The following is a 23,286-nucleotide window of genomic DNA, read 5'->3' on the forward strand; positions in this document are numbered from 1 at the left end:
CACTGTTCCATCAAAAACATTTGTGAAAATCCATCTGTTCCATAAAGAAACCCATGATCATTAAACACTGTACTTTCTTGCTCTGTCCTGTTATTAGGGAGACTGTATTATACAAGCTTTATCGTTAAATCAAAGGGAGAGGCTTATTGTGTTTGCCTTCCATTTTCCATCTACAGCAAAACATCATGTGTTCTTATGTTGCCCATAAATACCATGTAATACAGTTTTCTTTAGCGATGCTTTATAGTGACTAATTGGGAAAGTAATTACTCAAACTCAGTGAGAAGAGGTTGAGCTGTGGCAATTTATTCACATCTTTATGCATAGCAGATAATACTTGAGCTTCCATTAGCTGCAGGAGCACAAAGAATTTTAGCAACTCGGTGTTGTATGTGTTCTTCACTGAGACTTGAGGCTGAGTCATAAAAACATGCATTTTGAAGAGGAGGTATCTGATTAGAGCTGGAGGGATTATCTATATGTTTAATCAGCTTGTTCTATTCTAATAAATGTCACGTTGTAGTGTACAATAATGTGTAAATTTTATTCGAAGATGGAAGCAAGCTGGAAGAGAAGGACTTAGATTCCCTTGCTATTGATAGGTGTGGGGTTTAGGATTAAGAATGCCTTTAGATACCTGGAAAGAAAACTGGATAAATATTTACTGATACTGAACAGCATACAGTCTGTCTAGAGCTTAAGATCACTAGTATGCAGGGAGGGAGGGAGTGGGAGAAGGCAGAAAGGGCGCTTGATGCTTGCCTCCTCTTTTGTGTTTTAGAAATCAGACAGATCAAACTATTCTCTTGGGATATCTGATAGGGAGAAAATTTACAGTTCAACAACATTCTCTTGCAATGAAGATTTGATAGGAAAATTTTGTTTTCTCAAAATTCGCAAGCTTCTATTGTTATAGTTGCTAAGATGTGCATGTTAAAAAACATACCATAGTTCAAACACGAACATTAAGTCAAGAATAGAAAATATACACCTGTAGTTCAAAGTTATTTGTGTATGCATATGACTGTTTGGCCCTTCAAGTCTGCCTGGTTGTCCGTGGACTGCTCTTCCAATAATTAACACCTGATAATGCTGTCTTCTGGGTAGTAATCATTCTGATAGGTATACATGCAGGGGCAGGAAAATCAGAAGCAATTAAAATGCTCATTTTTACTATCAGTAGCTCCATGGGAGACCAAGCTGCAGGCTTGCCCAGGCTGACCTCATCACCTCTGAAGTTTTCACTAACTTCAGCAGAAAACATATATACTTACCCACTTTGAAATGTCCTTATATGAAGACACCCAAGGCTTTATCACACAAAAAAATCCATGACAAAAAAAAATAAAATCACACTCCTCATCAATTCTTTGTTTGGACAAAATATAGAGCTAAAAAAAGGGATAAAAAAGATGTAGCTGCCACATCACTACTCCAGTATGTGATGAAAGAAAAATGGGGAAAGAAGGTTAAAGAGAAAGGCTGAGTGTACTTGGTAACTGCAGAAGGTGGTGGTGCTGAGAATTATGTGCATAAAACTAAGACTACCTCCCAAAGCAGCACAGCTATCGAGGAGAAAACACAACACCAATTAAACAAAATTACCTGTACAGGCATCAAAGCAAGATTAAAAGCACAGCTCCTCTCTGGGCAGGAAAGTGAATAAACATATATCTCAGAAGACCAGGGGTATGGATAAAAACTAGTCTGTCCTCAAGACATGCTTCAGATCCGTTCAGCCCAAACCTGCAGCCTTCTCCTGAGCAGCCCCTCCCTTGCCCTGATGCTCTTTCTTTCTGAGAGCATCATTTAGCCCCATGAATATATGTTCTGCTCGAAGAAGTCGATCTTATTTATCATTCGTACAATGAATTGTGAGCACTGTTTTCATACAAAAGATGTGAGGAAACTTGCTGTTTAAGACTCTTATCCAGCTCGGCATTAAGGAATTAATTCCTATTCTAATCCAGCTGCTTCTCGGTGGTTGACTGCCCTTTGTCGTGGTGGAACAATAGATCAAGACAGTCACACATCTACAGTTGAATTTCTTTCAATCAAACAATGTCACCTTCTGAAAAAATGATATCACTGTTATTTAATGCCTCATATCCCTTCGTTTAATATGTATTGTGCAGCTGCCAGAATTGTGGTCTAAAATAGATTGACAACAGCAAAAAGAATTTCGAGTTCTTCTCACTTTTCTTGTTATAGAAACCTGACTTTGAGGTGGAGCTTTTTGGTATATAGACAATGGCAGAAAACCAGGACATTTTTAGCTAGTGATTTTCTATTTGGTAAAACTTGAGTGTAACATTTGCTCTATTATTTAACTCTTTTTTTTGCTTTTAACTTCTAAATAAAAGAGGCTGTTAGGTACCTACTATCATAGAGGAAGTCACCATTAAAACTTAAGTCCACCTAAATGTCAGTTATGTTACCACTATACTGCTTAGCTGAAATCAGTATTTGGTGTGTACGTATTTCCTGCTGTTTAACCCTGTTATCAAAGGAGCCTCTGGCCCATCATTCATGGGTCATGCTCACGTTTCTGCATAACAGCAATGCAGTGCAACAAACTACAGACAGTTTCTGAGATTTATGTTTGATTTTCCTTGCTATAGCCAGTGTAAGCGACATCCACGAGCCTGTTACTCTAATATATGTGTGATGCTTTACCAGTCTGGTGGGTAATCCTTTTCTATACCACTCACGATGGGAGGGGAATGACAAGAAAAGTTGTAGCTCCAGAATGAATATATGTATTTGTAGAATTGTATAAAATATATGTATTGCTTCACAAACATGTTTCATAATATACTGCACTTTTTTTCTGTAAATATATCATACTTTTACTGTACATAAGAAGCTTTTTTGGGTGGGAGAGTATGATAGAAAGCTATCTGCACATTAACTGTCATTTCAGAATGACTCTAGAAAGCAATCCCTTAAATCTCCAATGATATCTTTCTGACAGGCTTATAATCTCCGCAAATTGTTGGTAAGAGCAGTGAACAAACCTGTCAGCAATTCTGGCTCTCACTGCTCTAATTTGAAGGAATGTGCAATGTGCTGGAGGAAACTAGTAAGCTGCAAATAGCTTAAGTGCAACTGATAAAATACAGACTGTGGTGATGCACAGGTGTCAGCCAGAGCTTAATGCTGCCCATGACTGAGAAGGTTAGACCATTTTGCTGGTAGAAGTGCCTCAATATCTTACTGAAATTGGAACAGTCACTGCAAAAGGAATAACGAGGACCTGTGCAAAAAACAGCACTCATGGCGGTGATCTTCGAGTCCTGACAACTTGCCTTGGTCCTACTATTTGGAGGGGGAGTGACAGCGTATGGCTGTGGGCGAGGGCTGTATTCCTTACGAGGGCTTCTCTGCATCCAAGGCTCTGCTGTGTGCCATCCTCCTTGCCTCCCCAGTGGAAGCACCATGTGTTAGATCCTGTCCTGCTCTGGCCCTGTGCACCAGGCATAGCTGCTGGTAGGTCATCAGTGAAGCAAGAGAACTGGAGATGGCTTGAGAGATCCTAGATGGAGGCTACTGCACTGCATTAGAGGTCTGAGAGATGCAGCTGTCCTGCAGGAGACCAAGTAATCAAGATGAAATCAAATGCAGCAGATCTGACAGTCCCACAGTACTCTGCATAGATGTCATAAGAAATCTATCCATTGAACACATCTGGGTATGTTTCAAAGGTTAGAGAATCCTGGAGTACTTTTTTAGCCCAATATCAGAGTTCTCAAGCCATTTGCTTAAAAAAAAAATCTACAGGACACAACCTAATGGCCTTTTGAAGCTGCGTATAAGCAAAAAGATAAGGCAGGCTCCAATGCCTGGGACCCGAGGGCTCCAATATGTGCTGATGGCCCTGGAGGAGCCTCACCTGAGCCTTCACCCAAGCTCGATGCCCCTGGGTCTAGGAGCCCCATTTCAGCTCAGACCTGGTGAGCTGGTTTTGACTGGGATAGAGTTAATTTTCTTCAGAGTAGCTAGTGTGGGGCTGTGTTTTGGATTTGTGCTGAAAACGTTGTTGATAATTCAGGGATGTTTTCGTTATTGCTGAGCAGTGCTTACACAGAGTCAAGGCCTTTTCTGCTTCTCACACCACCCCACCAGCGAGTAGGCTGGGGGTGCACAAGAAGCTGGGAGGGGACACAGCTGGGACAGCTGACCCCAACTGACCAAAGGGATATTCCATACCATATGACGTCATGCACAGCATATAAAGCTGGAGGAAGAAGAAGGAAGGGGGGGACATTCAGAATTATGGCATTTGTCTTCCCAAGTAACCTTTAAGCATGATGGAGCCCTGCTTTCCTGGAGAAGGCTGAACACCGACCTGCCGATGGGAAGTGGTGAATGAATTCCTTGTTTCACTTTGCTTGCGTGTGTGGCTTTTGCTTTACCTATTAAACTGTCTTTATGTCAACCCATGAGTTTTGTCACTTTTACCCTTCTGATTCTCTCCCTCATCCCACTGTGAGGGGAGTGAGTAAGCGGCTGTGTGGTGCTTAGTTGCTGGCTAGGGTTAAACCATGACACCTGGGAACCCAGTCTGTGCCTGAGCTGCATTAGGGATGTCCCTGTCTCCAGCTCTGTCTCCTGCACAGGTCTTGGACATGCTCGTGGGTAGTGTGTTTCCTGGATGGACCCCAGGCATATATTGTAGCTTGTCTCCAGTCCTGCCTTTAGACCTGTTGGCAGGATGGACTTCGGACCCATGTTGTAGCCTTGCCTTCAGTCCTATCTGTGAAATCATCTCCTTTTGCTCCTGAGCTCCCTACTGTGTCTGGGACTATTGACGGACCCTGTCACTGGCACCCATCTCTACATGATGTGCACAGCCCCTGTGGGACTGTGCCCCATGGGTAAAGGTATATCCTCTTCTGGGGTTACCCTTGGGTCCTGGCTTGCCTGCACTTAGGGAGCAGCAGTCCTTGTCGCTCCTTTCCATGCAGCTTCTAAGCTTTGTATACATTGTAAGTGTAGCATATGTCCGGAGTTTGCATACACAACTAGTCTGATAGCATAGGCAAATTGTATTTTGGCTATTCAAACAGCCAGTTAGAAATGTAAGCCAGCCATTTGAACGTGCCAATAACCAATTGTTGTATGCAACATTCGGTAGTTTGCAGAAGATCTGCCAATGTCCTTGAGACTTGAACAGTGGAGATGGCCAGGTCTGTTGTCTCTGCTGAACGTGGAAGGTGGAATACTTCCTTTCAGTAGTGACTTTTTTCTCCTTGCAGTACTTCATCCTGTTGTCATTTCTATGTTGGAACACTCCAAGTATTAGAGTTTTAGCTGTAGTTCCCCCGCACAGTACCCAGGCTCTACCTCTTTCCCATGGCGGTACTCTGATATTTGCAATCAGCAGGCACCATGACAATCAGCTGAGCTGTTCAAACTAAAAAGCTTCTCATAAACAGAGTGAGCTTGTCTGCTGCTTAAGACAGTTGTAGACTCCAGACTGTGTCAGGGTTTATTCATGCAAATCGAGAGATCACACCACAGCGGGTGGTAGACAGCATGGGAATTGTCCCTTTAAATTTTGAAAACCAAAACAGAGGAAGGAAGGGCTCTAGATGGGAATTATACAAAGACCTATACGAATAAAACTGCTTTCTTTAACTTTGTAAATGTGTCACCTAATTTCAGGCTAAAATGACATTTCTGCATTTTCTTGGCATCCTCACATGACAGTGTTAGAGTGGTCGGTATTTCAATAACCGAAGGAGGTTTGAGAACAAATTAATTGCCTTCAAGAAATACACTGAATGTTTGGAACTTTCTCTGTCCACACCCTTCTGTGACAGAAAATTCAGTTTCTAACCATATTTTTTTCTTCTATCAGCCTCCAGCCTGGAAAATTTCTGTGCTGTCAACAGTTTCAACTTTCTGCTATAAAATGTTGAAACAGAGCTCAGTTTTGAGAAACTTCTGGTTTGAGTCAGAATAGTTTGCTGTGTAGAAGACCCTGATTTGGGCTTGGTCTGTAGCCCTCATTCCCATTGCAGCCTCCATCTCAGTGCAGCAGGGCTCCTGGCTGCCAAATTTACACATCTTCTTCTTCTCAGTGTTTCTTGGCTTCCTCTGTCCCCCTGTGAATTAAGTTCCCCAGTTTTCCAGTCTGACTAGGTTGTCTGCTGCAGCCCCATGGGTCAGCTCCTGGACTGGCTTTGAAGGGCAACCCCACCTTGGCTGGGCGAAGGCAAATAATTTGGCTGCAGCCCCCTGCACAGGGATGATCCTTCGCGGGTGCATCAGACCAGCAGCTGATCAGAGAAACTTGGGCAACTGTTTCTGAATGTCCTTATAAACCATTCACCCTGATAACAAATAATGGGCAAAAATGTTAACAAATAAATTAAATCTACGTGCTCTGAGTTTGCGTGCAATTCATGAGTTTCCTGAGACTGAGCCCAGCAAATCCAGTTGTCTTGGGAAACCAATATACATGGATGTACCATCGAAGAGCACTTCTGCTTAGATGTGTAGTGACAGACTGTTATTTTAAGCAGCTAGGTTCAGAAAATTTGGAGCAAATGTTAGTTCTCTTAACCTTTTTATCCTGGCTCAACTCATCACTGACAGTTGCATTGCAGGAATGAGGGGCACACTGGGAAAATCCAGTTTATAAACCTTCAGAGCTTGATTTCAAAGGATTCGTGAAACAAGAATAGTCGCCACTGATGAGGTATTACAGCTTTCATATATTCTCTCATTCGTTTTCACCAGACATTTCTTTTCACCAGACATTTTTTTTCGCCAGCCAGCCTCTTTTTTGTAAGATAACTCAGAACAATGCTGAAGCAAGTCAACAGGAAGGGGCAAGTATTCTGCAGTAATCTGGTAACTCTTATCTGTTTCTTTTGTGGGGAGAAAATTCCCTTGCCATAGTACATTATTGATTTTATCCAAGCAAGATCCACCCTCCTCCCCTTTTATTTTGATATTGTTTGAAGGATTTATAAACCTTCTCTTTTTGGAGGGGGGACCGGGGCACCAAATCAAGGTTAAATTACCTCTCTTGACTCTTGGAAAGGTACTGCCCATGTCTAGGCAATAAATCTCAAGCCAGTTACGTAGGAACATTTGCTCTTCAGTCCTGTAAAAGCCAGAGACAAGCACTGGTGCCTACAGAATAATAAAGCTGACAAACAGTGACATGCTATGGAAAAGGAAGATAATCACTGGAAATTTGTTTCTCATCCAGGTTGTACTTTGATACTGAAGAATTATTCCACTATTAAACATGATACTTTGAGAGGTAAAATTATTAATTCATTTCGTTAGAGGCAAGGTTTTCTTGTTTTCCTGAGAAATGCAGAAATCCCTCAGAAAGGGAATTTGCTTAGTCAGCAAGGACTGGTCTGATCTAGCGTTTGTGGTAATGTTTGGGTATCCACTGGCCTAGGTGACCTTCAGAGGTCCTTCCTTAATGTTTCTATGATATTCTGCTATACTACTGTTTTAAAAGGAATTTACTACATCTTTTCAGTGGAAGTCAGTCAGCCATCTTCCCTGCACCATACCAGCTGTCTCCCCCTCACATCTCATCTTGTAATTTTTCATAGAACCACAGGATAGTTTGGGTTGGAAGGGACCTTTAAAGGTCAGCTAGTCCAACCCCTCTGCAATAAACAAGGACATTTTCAACTAGATCAGGTTGCTCAGAGCCCTGTCCAACCTGACCTTGAATATTTCCAGGGATGGGGCATTTACCACCTCTCTGGGCAACCTGTTCCAGTGTTTCACCACCCTCATTGTAAAAAATTTCTTCCTTATATCTACTCTGAAGCTACCCTCTTTTAGTTTAAAACCATTACCCCTCGCCCTATCACAACAGACCCTACTAAAAAGTTTGTCCCCACCTTTCTTGTAAGCACCCTTTAAGTACTGAAAGGCCACAATAATGTCTCCCCAGAGCCTTCTCTTCTCCAGGCTGAACCACCCCAACTCTCTCAACCTTTCCTCATAGGAGAAGTGTTCCATCCCTCTGATCATTTTTGTGGCCCTCCTCTGCACCCACTCCAACAGGTCCGTGTCTTTCCTGTGCTGATGACTCCAGAGCTGGACGCAGTACTCCAGGTGGGGTCTCACCAGAGAGGGGCAGAATCCCCTCCCTCAACCTGCTGGCCACGTTTCTTTTGATGCAGCCCAGGACATGGTTGGCTTTCTGGCCTGCGAGTGCACATTGCCAGCTCATATCCAGCTTTTCATCCACCAGTACACCCAAGTCCTTCTCTGCAGGACTGCTCTCAATCCCTTCTTTCCCTAGCCTGTATTGATACCAGGGGTTGCCCCAACCCAGGTGCAGGACCTTGCACTTGGCCCTGTTGAACCTCATGAGGTTCACATAAGCCCACTTCTTGAGCTTGTCCAGGTCCCTCTGGATGGCATCCCATCCCTCAGGCGTGTCAACCGCACCACTTAGCTTGGTGTTGTCTACAAACTTGCTGAGGGTGCACTCGATCCTGCTGTCCATGTCATTGATGAAGATGTTAAACAGTACTGGTCCCAATACAGAGCCCTGAGGGACACCACTCGTCACTGATCTCCGTCTGGACATTGAGCCATTGACCACTACCCTCTGGATGTGGAACCATCCAGCCAATTCCTTATCCACCAAACAGTCCATCCATCAAATCTATATCTCTCCAATTTAGAGAGAAGGATGTTGTGGGGGACCGTGTCAAAGGCCTTACCGAAGTCCAGATAGATGACATCTGTAGGTCTTCCCTTCCCCACTGATGTAGTCACTCCACCACAGAAGGCCACTAGGTTGGTCAGGCAAGACTTGCCCTTGGTGAAACCTTGCTGGCTGTCTCAAATCACCTCCCTGTCCTCCATGTGCCTTAGCATAGCTTCTAGGAGCATCTGTTCCATGGTCTTTCCAGGCACAGAGGTGAGGCTGACAGGTTGGTAGTTCCCAGGGTCCTCCTTTCTGCCTTTTTTAAAAATGGGTGCAATGTTTCCCTTTTTCCAGTCACCAAGGACTTCACCTGACTGCCATGACTTTTCTGCTGGTACCAAGGACCTTGCTTACACACGGCACTCGGTGCAGTTTTGCAACCTCCCTTCTGTGGTGAAATCGCACTTATCCATGGCAATTTTACCCATCTTTTAATGCCAGCTTCATCTTCCCTCTCAGATAGCTCTTCTCTTTCACTTGTGTTTATCCATTCAAGGTACTTATAGACATCAGTCACCTTTTTTCTCAGTCTTCAGTCTAGCAGATCAAGTGGTCCAGCCTCATTTAGTCCTATCTACATGCCAGTGGACTTTCATGGTACATTTCCTAGCTTGAGTTAACCTTCAGGTTCATGACAATATTGTAGACAGAATTCAAGAAATGCTGCAGCCAATGTCTGCTACAAAGGCACTAATAATTCTCTCAGGAAATATATTTCCTGTTGTATCCTAGGAGAGCATTTGCTTTGTTTTGTGGCTGTGTTACACTGATGGTATAATAGAGAGTCTGGCATCAGCTAACATGCCTTTGTCATTTTGAAGTGATATTCCGTGAACTTACAGGAGAAGTTCTAGGCATTTCTTACATTTACATTATTTTGCACCTTGTATGAATTCATTTAATCAGCCTCTATTACCCCTGACCTTGAGGTCATGTAGTAATTTCTGCATGATATTTCAATCTTCCTGCATTGATAATGGCTCCTAATATTATATTATCTGTACTTTTCATTAGCAGATCTATGCTCTCAGCTGAGGTCTATAACGACCTTGTATTTTCTAGTTTTTCTCACTCGTTTCCTACTTTATATTTCTCGCAAACACTTTGCTGGACATTTTTTTTCACCTCACTTCTACTACGCGTCTTTCTCCCTTCTATTTGCAGATAGATTATCTTTATGTCCCTCTGCTGGTGGGCTACCAGCTGTTTGGATGTGCCCTCCAGGCAATTTCCAATGAAGGAAATAGTGCTAATAGCAGAGGAGAAAAGTTGAGAAAGCAAGCAGCAACCTTCTCTTCCCCTTCTTCTGTTCAAACAACAGCCAAGAACCAAGTGCTAAAAAGTCAGAGTCAGCTTTGTGGTCACACACTTGTGTATGCTCAGAGGCCTGTTTGGGCACCAAAAGGAAAGAATGGCAGAAAGAAAAGTAATAGTGGTGAGCTGGTGTTCTGTTTTCCCTGCTTATCTGCTGTATCCCTTTCCATGGGTGCTATTAGATTTCCGTAGGGAATGCCTCTGTGAAGCATGCCTAGTGCTATTTGAAATATAGTGGGGGTCACCTCTGCCTGCTGCCCTGGAAGGAGGGGAGAGCACTGAGCGCAGCCCAGGGCCAGATAGGCAATGCTGTCCAGGAGCCTCTCTGCTCCTTACAAACCTAGACCAGGCTCACCGTACCCTCACTGAGCTTCTGTCACCTTGAAAGCACTGCTCACTGCTTCCGCAGCAGCAGGATGGCAGGAGCTTACAAGGGGCTGAACTTGTAATTAGTTCATGTGAAGCATAGCTACCGTGCAGCTGAACCAGCAGCTTCTTCCTATTGGAGAAAAGAGGGTGGTTGTCCCCACTGCACTGGCCTGCGGAAGAAATGCACTGCTTTCCTAAAGAGACACATCGGTTCTGTGCCAGCTCTCATACCTGTATTGTATTACTCACTGATTGCTGAATCCAGCCCTGGGTCTCTAATGAAATAGCTGATTTTTCCTTTTTTTTTTCTAGTTTCTTGTGCAGACTGGAAGCCACTGTCCTTTACCACGTTGAGCAGTACTTGTTATTTATCAGCAGGACTGCATGGACCTTAAGACCATTCAGACTAGACAGCTTCTTTCAAGTTATGTGAATCTTGCAGGATTCAGTTCTTAAAACTTTGTATAAACAGGGATCTGATGTGGAGGAGCTGGACCAGCCAGAGGACTTGCAGGGAAATGTGGAGGACTATGGGGAATGATGAAAGGGCATAACATAGGGGGCAGTTCCTGTTACTTCATCTGGGGATTCTAACTGTGGGTGCTCCCTGTTTTACAAAACAGAACGTCTGAGTACTCCTACCCAGTTACCTGCTGAATAACACTTTGCTCAAGGACTAGGGTGTGATGTTGTGTTGGTAAACGTTTAGACGTCTGAACCCTATGGAGGTGTCTAACTGGTGGGCTGCAGCTATGCCACAGCCACTATTGCTGGAGAATTCTTGAGTATATTCTTCCATTTCATTAACTCAAGACACAGAAGAGTCATGTAACTGTTGTGATTTGCTTCAAAGGGTAGGATTATTCTGAGATGAGAGCCATTACAAGTTTTCCCTCCAGCTACTCATGTGGAGGCAATTTGGACAAAGCTTTGAAAAATGAGAAAGCAGTATAGCACAGTAGGAACAGAAGGAGGTTATGTACATAAGCACTAAACAGTTCAAATTAAATTTTCAAAGAGGTTAATGTATCTAGCCAAAGTCAATTTTCTATCATCCTCCATGTTTTCTTCCACTGCTGATGATTAGAGTATAGGGTGAATTCAGGATTCAGGTGAGGTGCACATTATTATATTAACTTTGTAACTGAACATGGCTTAATAAATTAAAACCGTTTTGAGGAACCAATGTGTATTTGGATGGATAATTCATACACCATAAAACTATTCATCTGCCTAACAGAATTTACAATTGATAACATTCAGGACCTCACTTTGCTTGTATTAAATCAATTATAAAACTGTCCTGAACTTCAGTGGGAGCAGAATCAGGGCATAACTCAAGAATATTGCAGTCTAAAATGAAAGATTTTTAAAAATAGGAATGAGGGAGGTGCAAGGCAGGCCCCTGACAGCTGGTAGCCTGTGGCCTGGGCCATTACACGGGCTGCTCTGCATCATTCCCATCCAAAGGTGACAGGCTTTGTGTTGGGAAAAGGCGCTTGCACTATTGCCTGTGACCAGCCTTTCTGATGGGTGAGCTTTCTTCTCTGAAGTGTTAAAGAAACAGTTTGTGGCCTCACCTCTCAAGGGTTGCTCAGCATTTAGGAGAAAGGTGAAACAGGTGAAAAGGGTGTCTTGCTGGCTTTAAATCCAGAAGAATATACTTTGCAAAGGATTTGTTAAAAGTAGAAGTCACAGAGACAACATTACTGTGGCTTCAGGGCTGAAATCGGTAATCTATAGCCAGTTACAAGAGCTGACAGACGCTTGCTGCAGAAATACCCCAGCACTTCTGTCAGGGATGCAAAGATGTGCGCTAGTGGAGTGAGTGTTTGCTAGAGATGGGAGCCCTGGTATACGGCACTCCAGGCTTGCTTCAAAATGCCTGCAGACTTGCCCATCTGCAGGAGGATGAAAAGCAAGCCTGCAAGCTGGTTGCTATTTGATTCACTTGTTTTGTCTGTGAGCCATCCCTTAGGAAAAGGAGGGAAGGATAAGACTTTTATAAATCTCGAATAAAAACTCCTCTGTTTAGCAACTCTGTCTCTCCATTTCTTTAATTGTTGTATTTAAAGCACTCCCTGGACCAAGAATGTTTTCTAAAAATCTCAAATTCCCTATCAAAATAAGATTTATCTGATGTTCAGGGCACTGTCTGAGTAGGACAACGGAGAAAGTGCCGGCAGAAATAAATGTACAATCCTGACTTTCAGACAGCTGAAGGCAAAAAACTCCCAAAGGATTTTGTTTAAAAATATTTTCAAAAAATAATGAGAAATAGGAAAAGTGCACAGAAAGACACAAAGTGCCAATTAATTCAATAGTTTTTGCAAGCTTATTTTGCTAAAAACTGCTCAGAGGGATTGGTTTACTTTAATTTTAATGTATGGGAGAAAGTAACTCTAAAGCCTCTGTATTTTAGAAAAGAGAATACTCTAGGAGTTTCCATCTTTCACCAAGGTGGACAGAGAAGGAAAAGCAACGTGGTTTTGCTTATAAACAATCTAGAACCAGAGTGGCAGTTAAAAGAATAAATAGGAGCACTTGGAAATGTCATCTAAAACTTAAGTAGCCATACTGTGACAAGATAAAGGTTTTTAAAAACATTTTCACTAAACGAGTGCTAAAGGGAGAAGTCAATTACAGCAACAGTGTAAAAGAGCAGATTGTCAAAGAATAAGTTTCTAGCAAACAAGTGACCAGACTTTGTGCATTTTTCAGGCAGGTGCCGGGGACACATCATGATAGCCTAAAGCAAATGAATCAGCTCTTAGCTGTAGGATTGGATGGTATTTGAAAGCTCCATCTCTGAAATCCAGGGAAAAAACCCACAGTGAAACAAAAATCCTCAGCACACTTTGTCCAGAAAAATCCCTGCAAGATAGAAAAAACAGATAAGCACAGAAGTTCAATGCAATACATTAGGGAAATAAGACAACTTTGTGACCATTTTCAGAAGATTTTCTGGGAAAAAGAAAAAGGTCTGAGAAAGCTCTATGCCACCACTGTGGGAAAGACCCAGCTTGCTTTGTTCTGTGGGAATCTGGAGATGGAAATATTTTAAAGCTTCCCGTCTGTCTTCTGTTTTGGGACAGGGATTCCTCATGCCAGGAGGACAGGCTTTGACAGAACAGCTCTGGGGTAAGGTCCTTTCTCCTCCGTGGCCTGGGCCCAAGGGAGGAGTTCAGGACTGGGTGTAGGAGAGGTGGGACTGTGGATCCTGCTTGCTCACGTGCAGCTTTTGTCCCTTCTTAAATGCCTTGGTCTATTGTAAATGCAGTAAGATTAGAACAACATTTGAGCCTAAATTCGATTACTAAAAATGAAAATGGTGAAGGCAATAACATTCATAGATCTAGATGAACAATGTCAACATGCGTGATTTTGAATTGGTCTCTTCAATTGATTTTGTAATTCATCTTAATATCTCACTGCCCCACATACTACCGAGAAATAGGGACACGTATCCACTTTACAAATACTTTTTGTATTAAGTAGCTATTCAATTTTTAAATCTGAATAAGTCTTTTAAATCTCTCCTGTAAATTATGTATCTTGGTACAGTTGCAGGTCAAGAAGAATTAATCTCCTACATACAGATCAGAGCTCTCATCCAGTGCTATGTTAGAAATGTTTATAGGTATAAAGTATAGCATGTTTTCCATAGCAGCCAGAGAAATTTAAATCCATATGCTACATACTTCTATAATGTCTCTCCAATCAGTTTAACCTGTTTGTCAGTTGCGTGTGATTTACTTGGTCAGCCTCCACAATTCTTATCATTTTCCTGGTAGGATAGCAGAGTATTAAAATTTCTTTCTGCTTACCAGCATTTGAAATCTTTTCTCCTTTATTGCAGAAGTAGTTTTAACATTTATTATTTCACTTAGAAGGGTCTCAAAAGTCCAGCAGTGATCTTACATGTAACTTCCAAAAACTTCAACTGTAGCTATGTTGGCAAGTGTTACAATGCAGTCTTCTGTTCATTTTGCCTAATTTTATTACCCATTTTAATAGAAAATTATGCTTTTGTCATGTAAATGTAAAATAATCAGCAGACATCAACCAAGCAGAACAGAGTGCAAAGGTGCCAATCAGACTGCATATTGACCAAGGAAGAAAATTATGAGCTACAAAGAAAACAAATCCTTTGTCATGATTGTACTGCACAAAAAGATCGAAAACCTGATTACAGTCTTGCTTATTCCAGTAGAATAGTAATATCCCTGAGTCTGAAAAAGGCACGAAACTGATGTAAGACCACAATCACATCCAAACAGGAGTTCAATATGCATTGATAACAGAACCAAAGACAAGTCAGAGGAAGTAATATAAAGTGATTATCACATCCAGCAGATTATTTAATTTGTGTTCATTATCTATTTTTTCTGTACAAGAAACATCAAGTCAAACACTTTAATAAAAAATAATAGAGACATTCTAATTCTACAGAAGACTTCCAGTGAAGCTACACATTATCTAAAGCTTATGTATACTGCAACCATTATGTGCCTCAATAAATAAACATTTTACCTCAAGTGAATACTTTCTTTTGCAGGCTGTTATCCTGGAGACCAAAAGAAGCCAAGCATACATATTTAAAATTATACAAAAGGGCTAGAAAGCACTGCTGTTAAATCCCTTGTAGAGCCTCACCCATTGCCATGTCCCATAGCACCCTCCTGTTGAGAAATGAAGAGATGACAGATGAGGGCTTGGAAGTATTTTGCTCAAATTCATGTTTGCTATGTTCCATGAGAGTGGTCACTGTGTGCATCCAGTTCCTTCCTCTTGGCTGAACAAAGCCACTCCGAAATGGTATTATAGATCCGCAAATTCTCAAAAGTGTGTCCCATGGGCTCAGGAGAGGGAAAGGTGAGTGAAAACATTTGGGAAAGGAGGGAAAATTGGCCAGGAGGAGGAGGCATGACAAAGCCACATTTTAGTCCCTCATTGTAGATTAGCTCTTGGTGTTAAAGTTTTCAGGGCATATTTGTCAGGCCTCAAAGATAATTAAAAAGTATTTCTACTTATATTTCCTCAGGAAAAGCCATGGTCCTTTATGTTCAAAGATCCTATTTTTTGATGGGCTTCTAATTACTGTGACGTTCAGCTCATCATTGATTTTATGACTGCATGACCCACACTTGTATTATAATCCTACAGAAAATTTTGAAATGAACCAATTTTCACTTGCTTTCTTTTCTATTTCTAGGCTACTAATCTAGGGCCAAGACAGTAAATTTACATATAGAGTACCCTGCAAGGGTATCTGTTGAAATCTATGCAAGAAGAATACCAATCAACACTGCAGTCATCAGCTTTCCACCCATCAATGCTGCCTAAATGTAATAGAGAAGTTGTAATGTCCTCTTTTGGAATGAGCAAACCTGATTATTCATAGGAGGAAAATTCGGCACAGTGATACCACTACCTGTATTTTCAGATTTGTGTACTCTGTATAGAAATTGTTGCTCCTTGCCTTACCTTGATTTCCTATTAAAATATTGTGTTGCAGGATGTATTAATTATCTGTTTCTATGGGTTAGTTAAAAGTTAGTTATTGTACTAAAATGGCAAGATCCCACTGAAAAGAGTTGCAAGAGTTTAGGCAGGTCAGGCCGGCAGGATGCTGCTCTGGAATGCCTGACTCTGCTCTCTGTAGGCCAATAACGACACAAGGAGTACATCATCGATTTTTTTTTTCCAAATAAGTGAGGTAACAAGTTGCATAACACTGCACGCACACTCCTGAAGGAGTGTGCCTTTAAACATGATCTCTTAAAAGACCAAACAAGCACCTTTTGAATAGCAATTACAAAGAAAAAAATATTTAGGAGAAGAGAGAGGCCTTTTTATCATGTAAAACTTCCATTTGCCTCCTAATAAGAAACAACAAAATACTTTTCTGGGAATAATTTGTCTAACAAGAAAGCATCTTTTCCTGACTGCAAAAAGCTATGCTACAAGCTCCAATGCTGCTCTCCCTTATTCATTTATTGCATTCTAGATTACTTGGATTTTTGTTTTTAAGTCACTGTGACTCATTTTCTGTGGGAATGGGATGATCAGAGTTATATTGTTAACTGTGAAGCTAATAGATATTTGCTTTGAAACTTATGAAGTTTTGAAACATGATCAACATTGGACACAGGTATGAAAGTTGTAACATGGTATCTGTTATTGTACTCCATTAAAGAGTTTAGTAAGGCTTGTGTAATTAAACACTGAGACCTAAATTTCTGCAGTTTCACAGCAAACAACCACTATTAAAGTTTTTTTAACCTTCCAGTAAAAAGAGGAAAAAACAAAGAGAAAAAAAAATCTGCATTCCAATGCAAAAATTTCAGCAGGCCTTTCTATTTAACAGTGCCCTTATTTTCTTTTCCTTTAACTGTAAGCAATTTTAATATGGAAAAACAAACCAACCATTTGACAGGTTTTTATACAGTAGTAAAATAAAAATAACTAGGCTTTTGGGTAAAAAAGTTGACTGAGGTGAATTGCATCCTTTAAAACAGAACAAGAAAATCACCTACAAAGTGAAGAGAAAAGGTGCCTTTACCAGCAGACTTCCTCAGATTAGGTCTACCATTTGCTGTGGCAATATCAAAGGTGTTCCCCCTCTTGGTTGTCTCCCCTGTCCCTCTGTCTGAGGCAGACGGAAATTTGCACTCGCGTCTTACCCCCTCCCCAAATCACAGTCCTGTGTTCCAGTTTTGACCCACTTTTATTGTCAGTTTAAGCTAAGAAGGCAGGCTAAGATACATATATATACATTTCTTCAACCATCCCTGCTGTGTGGGAAGTAACCTCTGGTAAAGGCACAGGGTGAGCAATCAGGGGTGGTGATATCTTAAACCTTTATAGCAAGAATAGCTAAGGCTTGTCTTTCAGCATCCCACTGGCAGCAATGCTGCTGGAGAAAGACTAGCACAACATGCAAACCGAGCTACTCAAAGACTTGTCAAATCCTTTTCAATATCAGTCTGCTTAAAGGATCGCTTTTTGTCTTTCTGGTCAGCAACTCACAGCAGTGCTGCAGAGCACATGGCACTGCTGGAGCAAGACTCTTATTAAACAACAGGAGAGAAGCAATAAAAAGTGGGAAAGGCAAAAAAGTGAGGAATGAAAGCCCCACATTTAAAATATTACTTATGTTAGTTCCAGGGGTGGGAGCAATATTATGCGGAGCCTACTTTCTGGCTTGGTTTGGTCAGGATCATGAGGGAGAAGGCCCTGGGGCGTTGAATAGATTTCAGCATCCTAGAAGACATTGGGATTGGGAAAGCTTGCTTCATCCTGGTCTCCCTTCTTCCAGATACTGAAGTTGAGCTCTAGACTGTGGTAGCAATAAGTCATACTCATCATTTTGTTTGCCAATTAGGCTCATTTCTAGACAGGCTACTGGGGTTTTTTGCTTTATGGTCCCACAGTTCTCCTTGCAAAACCATCCATGGACTATAGAAAATCATGTTATTTTTTTGGACTAAGTCATCTTTTCTGCCTAATTTGCTGACCAGCCTAAGCCAGTTTATATTTTAGAGTACACTGCATTTTTGCTGTTTGAGCAATTCACACACCACTGTAAATTAGTTAATGCCAAGCAACTCTGGAAGACACATTCTTTAAGTATTTGCCTAAATCACACATTTGTGAGGCCAGAGAGTTACAAAAAGCTACCCAAGGAGCAAAATGTAAGATTTCTTGTTAGAAATGAGATCTTAGGATATTACTAAACGCTAGCAAGACCACGTTAGGACACTGCAGCTTTCAACTGTAAATTAATTTAAAGAATTTTAGCTGTGATCTGCAAATGATAGCTTTGTGTAGGAATAACATCATGCGTAGCCTCAGGGCATCCAGACCAACTGGTTGGACTGTGGCCTTAATTTTTCTAAGGTAAGAATTTTCCAGTGGGAACATGTTGTATCACCAGAAGTGTGTAAGATATTTCAGACTACACAGAAACCAATACAGAGAGGGAAAACAGCTATGATCAATAACGGTAACGATCACCACCTTTGGTGTTGCTGGTAGCACTGTTGCTACAATAAAAAGATGGTATGAAAAAATGTGAGTCTCAGCTCTAATGAAAATACTGTCACTGTAATTACCACTTGCATAAAGTCCCTGGTCTTATAACATGACCCTCAAGTACTAAATACAGCCTTTCATATGGAGTTCCACTGCATTAAGTACAAAAGCGGTTTCCAAATATGTTACAGTAATTTCATTTAGAAGAAAACCTCCTTTAGCATCTCTTTGGTAAATCATGCTTCAAAATCTGCATCTAGATCTCCCTGCCTCTGTGGTGTTTGGTTGGTTTTTTTTCTTTTTTTTTTAATAGGGTAAAAAGCTTGAACTTCTTACCTGCAAAGGAAAAATATGTCTCTTCTGCCCTGAAAAGGGCATTAACATTGTAAACCAACTGTCCTCTGTCCTCAGTCTCCATTAACCCTTTCCAGAGCTCAAAGACCAGATATGTCAACAGCTGGTAGCCAGTTATTATCCAATGTCACTTTCAAAAGAATCAGGAAATAAATAACAGTACTAGTACTATCTGCTTCCTTATAATTTCTGCTGAAAATAACTAACAACTCTACAGTTCTAATATTTCTAATTTCTTTGGAACAACTAGGCACTGTCTTCTTTAACTTATATTTTTGTATGAAAAGAAAAGTTTTATTTTAAGTGTTCATTTAGTAACCAGAGCTGCTTTAGTTCTGCTATCCCATAGTAGTCAGGTTTTTCTTCCACTTTTTAATCAGATGTTTTGAAGATATTAAAATAATTCTCTGATCCCTGGATTATAAAATCCAATCTCACTGAATCTGTGTAGTATGATAGGAAAGCTGAGGCTCTGAAAGTCCCTGTGTCTAGTTTTCTTACTCCATTTTGCCTAACCCTGGTTTCAGTTATTGGTCCAGAGCTTTGGCTGGACAGTTTCCTTCAGCAATTGTCTGTCTTTCCTACAGCCTTGGGCAGTTCCAGTTCTAAAGTAGCAAAATCTCACTAATTTTTATCCTCTCTCTACTTCATCTGCAAAGAGGACTTAACAGAAGTATAGCTGAGATAGCATCTATATATTTGATAAAAGCAATTATGTAACACTAGGGAATATTTATTATTCTGTTACAATATATTATAACTCAAAGTTAATTGTGCCTATCCAATTTACGGACATTGTGCACTCATGCAGTATTCTTGTATTTGTACTGTATTTTAACTACTTACAGTGGGTTTCCTGGTCAGTCAGTCAAACTTTGTTTTTTTCAGAGTGACTTGTTAAGCTATGGCCTTAAAGCAAGGATTTCCAAAGTGAGGGACTTCATACTACCAGCAGGATATGACCCAGTGAATGAACAGGCACTACCACTACTGCTAGAAGACCCTATAGTATTTCAGATCATGACAGCAAGTACTGAGTGAGTAAGGTCCTCTGGAATTCTAAACTTATGGATTCCTTGAATCGCCTTACAAATTAGAGGTCTCCAGTTTTCTTCTGCAGCATAGCAGGTGTTGAGGCAGCTCACAGAGGTACACTTCATGTTATGCACCAAGGAGGAGAAGGGCACTAAGGAGTTGGGGAGTACCGTGCAGATAAACCAGAAGGTAGAAGTCAACTCCCACTGAGTGCTCTTCTAAGCAAGGACAGCATAAAGTTGTCCCAGCACTGGCCCTTAGGTCCGGTGAGCCTTCTCTGCTGGCTGAGAGCCCTCCCAAACTCAATGTCTTGGCAGAGAAGAGGCCAATCCCCCACTGTGCTCCTGCTCCAACTCATATGAGGGAGGAAGAACATGCACCAGACAGCTGTTCCTCAGGGAAGTTGTCAAGGGGTAGGTTCTCCTACTCATTTATGACAGCCAGGTGGTCTGTTGGAGATCCTCTGTTCTTCTCAAGGCACCCCCAATCCTCGCTTTTCATCAGCTGCTTCTTGTCGTTACACCTCTTAGCTGTGAGAAAGTATATCTATTTATTAGGAGGCTCAGGGGAAGAGAAAGGTTCTTCCTCTTACTAGCTTGCCTTTTTCTGATGATGGCCACAGATGGAGGGGCTCCTGCCGGGCTCCACAGTTCTCCCCAGTGTAGGCAGAGTGAGGCTACTTTCTATCTTCTTTTTCCAAGGCAAGCTACTAACCCTTTTTACTCTTATTCATCTGTAATGTCATAGTGCTGAACAAAATAGTAGGAGGCTTGTTTCTCAATACACTTGTTTTCCATCAATTGTTAGGTCCTTTTCACGCAAATGGTGCCATTACATACAGAAATCCTTCACAAAATTCAAAATTTGATCTAAGATGTAAACAAAGAAAAAGACAAAAGGTGAGAGGGGAGGGAAGGATCCTCTTAAGTAAGCCAGTCTTGTTAACCAAGTTTTATTCTTGTGAATAACAGTCATTCTTTTGTTACGGATGTAGATATTGTTCTCCCTTGTGGAGAAGGAAAGGGTTGTCTGTAAGCCAAAGTGTTGAGCCTCTCTCTACTGTACACAGGGTCTTGCCTGTAAAATATAGTCTGTCTGGTTTGTGTTTTCTTTTCTCTGTCTGTGAATCAATATATCTTCTTTGATTAATAGTGATCTTTATATGTCTCAAACAGCACTCTCTATAAAGAGTAGTTCCATTCAGTTATGTCTTAGAGCACATATTAATTTGCTTACCCATATTAGTATGTTATCTTGTAGTTAGCTCCTTTGTAGCTAGCATTACAAATGCTAAGTGGGTGATTTTTCAAGTATTTGCTTTCACCCTCTTTGTCTCCCCATTACCATGTTCTTATTCACAGTGTAACAAAGGTAATGGCATAAATCTCAAGGAATTATTTTTACTGAGGGTTTTTTCTGTTTACTTGGTAGTTTTAAATGGCTTGCCCACCTGCCTTCAGTTTATACATAGTCATTTTGGCTGATTATTTCATATGCTGTACTACATTTAGAAAAACTCCCCTGTAACCATGGTAACTATTTTTGCTTAGGCACAGTTGAGCACATGTGTTCATTTTAATTTAGCTGAAAAAAATAGAGAAATGCTCTTGAAAACTGAAATAATTTGGGTTATTATTGGCTTTCATTTCAGGTTCAACAGAGACAGAATTGCTCATAGCCTCTCTCTTTCTTGCTTTCAATGATTTTTTTTTTTTTTTTTTTAAACTTAATAGGTGTGGGCTGTAAAGGATTTATATAAAAGTTTTGGGAGGTTTTCCATGGGCAGCTTGCCTTCCTGAAGATCAAAATCTATGTATGATGAGATTTTCTTAACCAGAGGCAACACTGCAACGTTCTTGTCTTCTTTGTTATACCAGAGAGAATGTGGCCCCCTGTAATCCAATTTCCCTCATACCCTGTGCTGGCTTGACCCAAAATCTTTGCAAGCCAGATGGGATTGGGCTGTAATAACCTGAAGAAGAGCCAAGAGGGCCAGAGGGAGGAGAAGTACTGGTCTCACTTACGTGTCCCTTCAGCTTTATGGAGACTTTGAAGAATATTTCCTGATGTCCAGTTGTGCAAAGTGTTTTCTAGGACAAGCATATCCAGAAAGCAGTCCTGAAATGATTTCCTTGGCAGACGTCTCTGTGCTGTTGATACTGTGGCAGCTCAGCCATCCTAGCAATCAGAGAGAGAATAGAAAATACCCGTTTCCTTCTGAAACTATTGATTCAGCATGCAGCCAGGAGCTGACATAATCTCATTCTGATCCAAAGTTCAGAAAAACCCTGCGGAAGAGAGAGAACACTGAACCCTGAAGATCATCTTTGTTGCAGGAGAGTAAGAGCCATCCCTTGGTGACATTCTCGGGAGACCTGTGTGCATGTCCAGCACTCTAGCTCTCATTCAGGACAAAGCTCAGGACTCCAAGGTACAGCTCACAATCACAAATTTTTATTTTCTCGTGATTCAGAAGTCACAGTGCAAGCTAATCCACATCCAGTTGACCACAGCCTGCCAGCTGGGAGGGTAACTAGAACAAAGTAATCTGAAATACTCCTGGCTGGCAGTGAGCCCAGTGCATGGAACCTGATAGTCTCCCTCATCAGAGCAATCAGGCTTGAGTTCCCAAGGGTTTCTCCTCAGTAATTATGTGATACAATGTTGGTATCATTACCATAATTAGCTGAATAACATTTGGGAAATCTGTCAATATTTCTTGCTCACCAATTGACAAAGCATGTGTAGTGATTTGACTGCTTCTGCAGATGGTTGTATAGCACATTTTACAAATGTTCTGGTTTGTTGGGAATTTTTTGTCTGTCAGAGCTTTATTTATTCAGTCAGTCTTTTCAGTGTTCAAATGAATCTAATTATTATTCCAAGAGCTAATAACAATATCTGTTCCTTGCTGTGTGTTGCAAAGGACAGTGCTGTATATCAGCCTCCATGATGCCTAATATTGAGCTTTTTATATCAATAGGAGTTTTACTGAAGAGAAAAATGCATTCCCCTGCAGAAAGATGATATCTCAAGACAGCCCGAGGCTAGTTTTGCCCCATGCTGTGTTAGCAGTGACCAGTTGCGGCCTCTAATCAGTAGTCCCTAATTTCTGCTATTGTCTCATTGCCTGTGGTGCCTGTAAGGCACCAACTGCCTGAGAGAAGGTCTCCTTCTTCCTTCTCGCCTTTGTATACTTCAAATAGCTGCTGCTTTGCAAAGCAGTGGGGAGAAATCAACAACTCCACTCAGTTGTGACTACTTCGCTTCTGCTGGGTGACAAGTGACTTATTGGCTTCATCTCCCACTCGAAGGCAGCCACAGCTTTTCTAGTCATATTGTACAAAGGGAAAAGAAGAGTGAAAAGTGTTATATGAGAGTCAAATCTGAGGGCAGATGTCAATCTGCATAGTTCATGACTCGAATTGGCTGTTGCTTTAATGAGGATGTCTAAGGAGCTACCAGGGAACGCA

Source organism: Gymnogyps californianus, chromosome Z (assembly GCF_018139145.2).
Source record: "Gymnogyps californianus isolate 813 chromosome Z, ASM1813914v2, whole genome shotgun sequence".
Taxonomy (NCBI): Eukaryota; Metazoa; Chordata; class Aves; order Accipitriformes; family Cathartidae; genus Gymnogyps; species Gymnogyps californianus.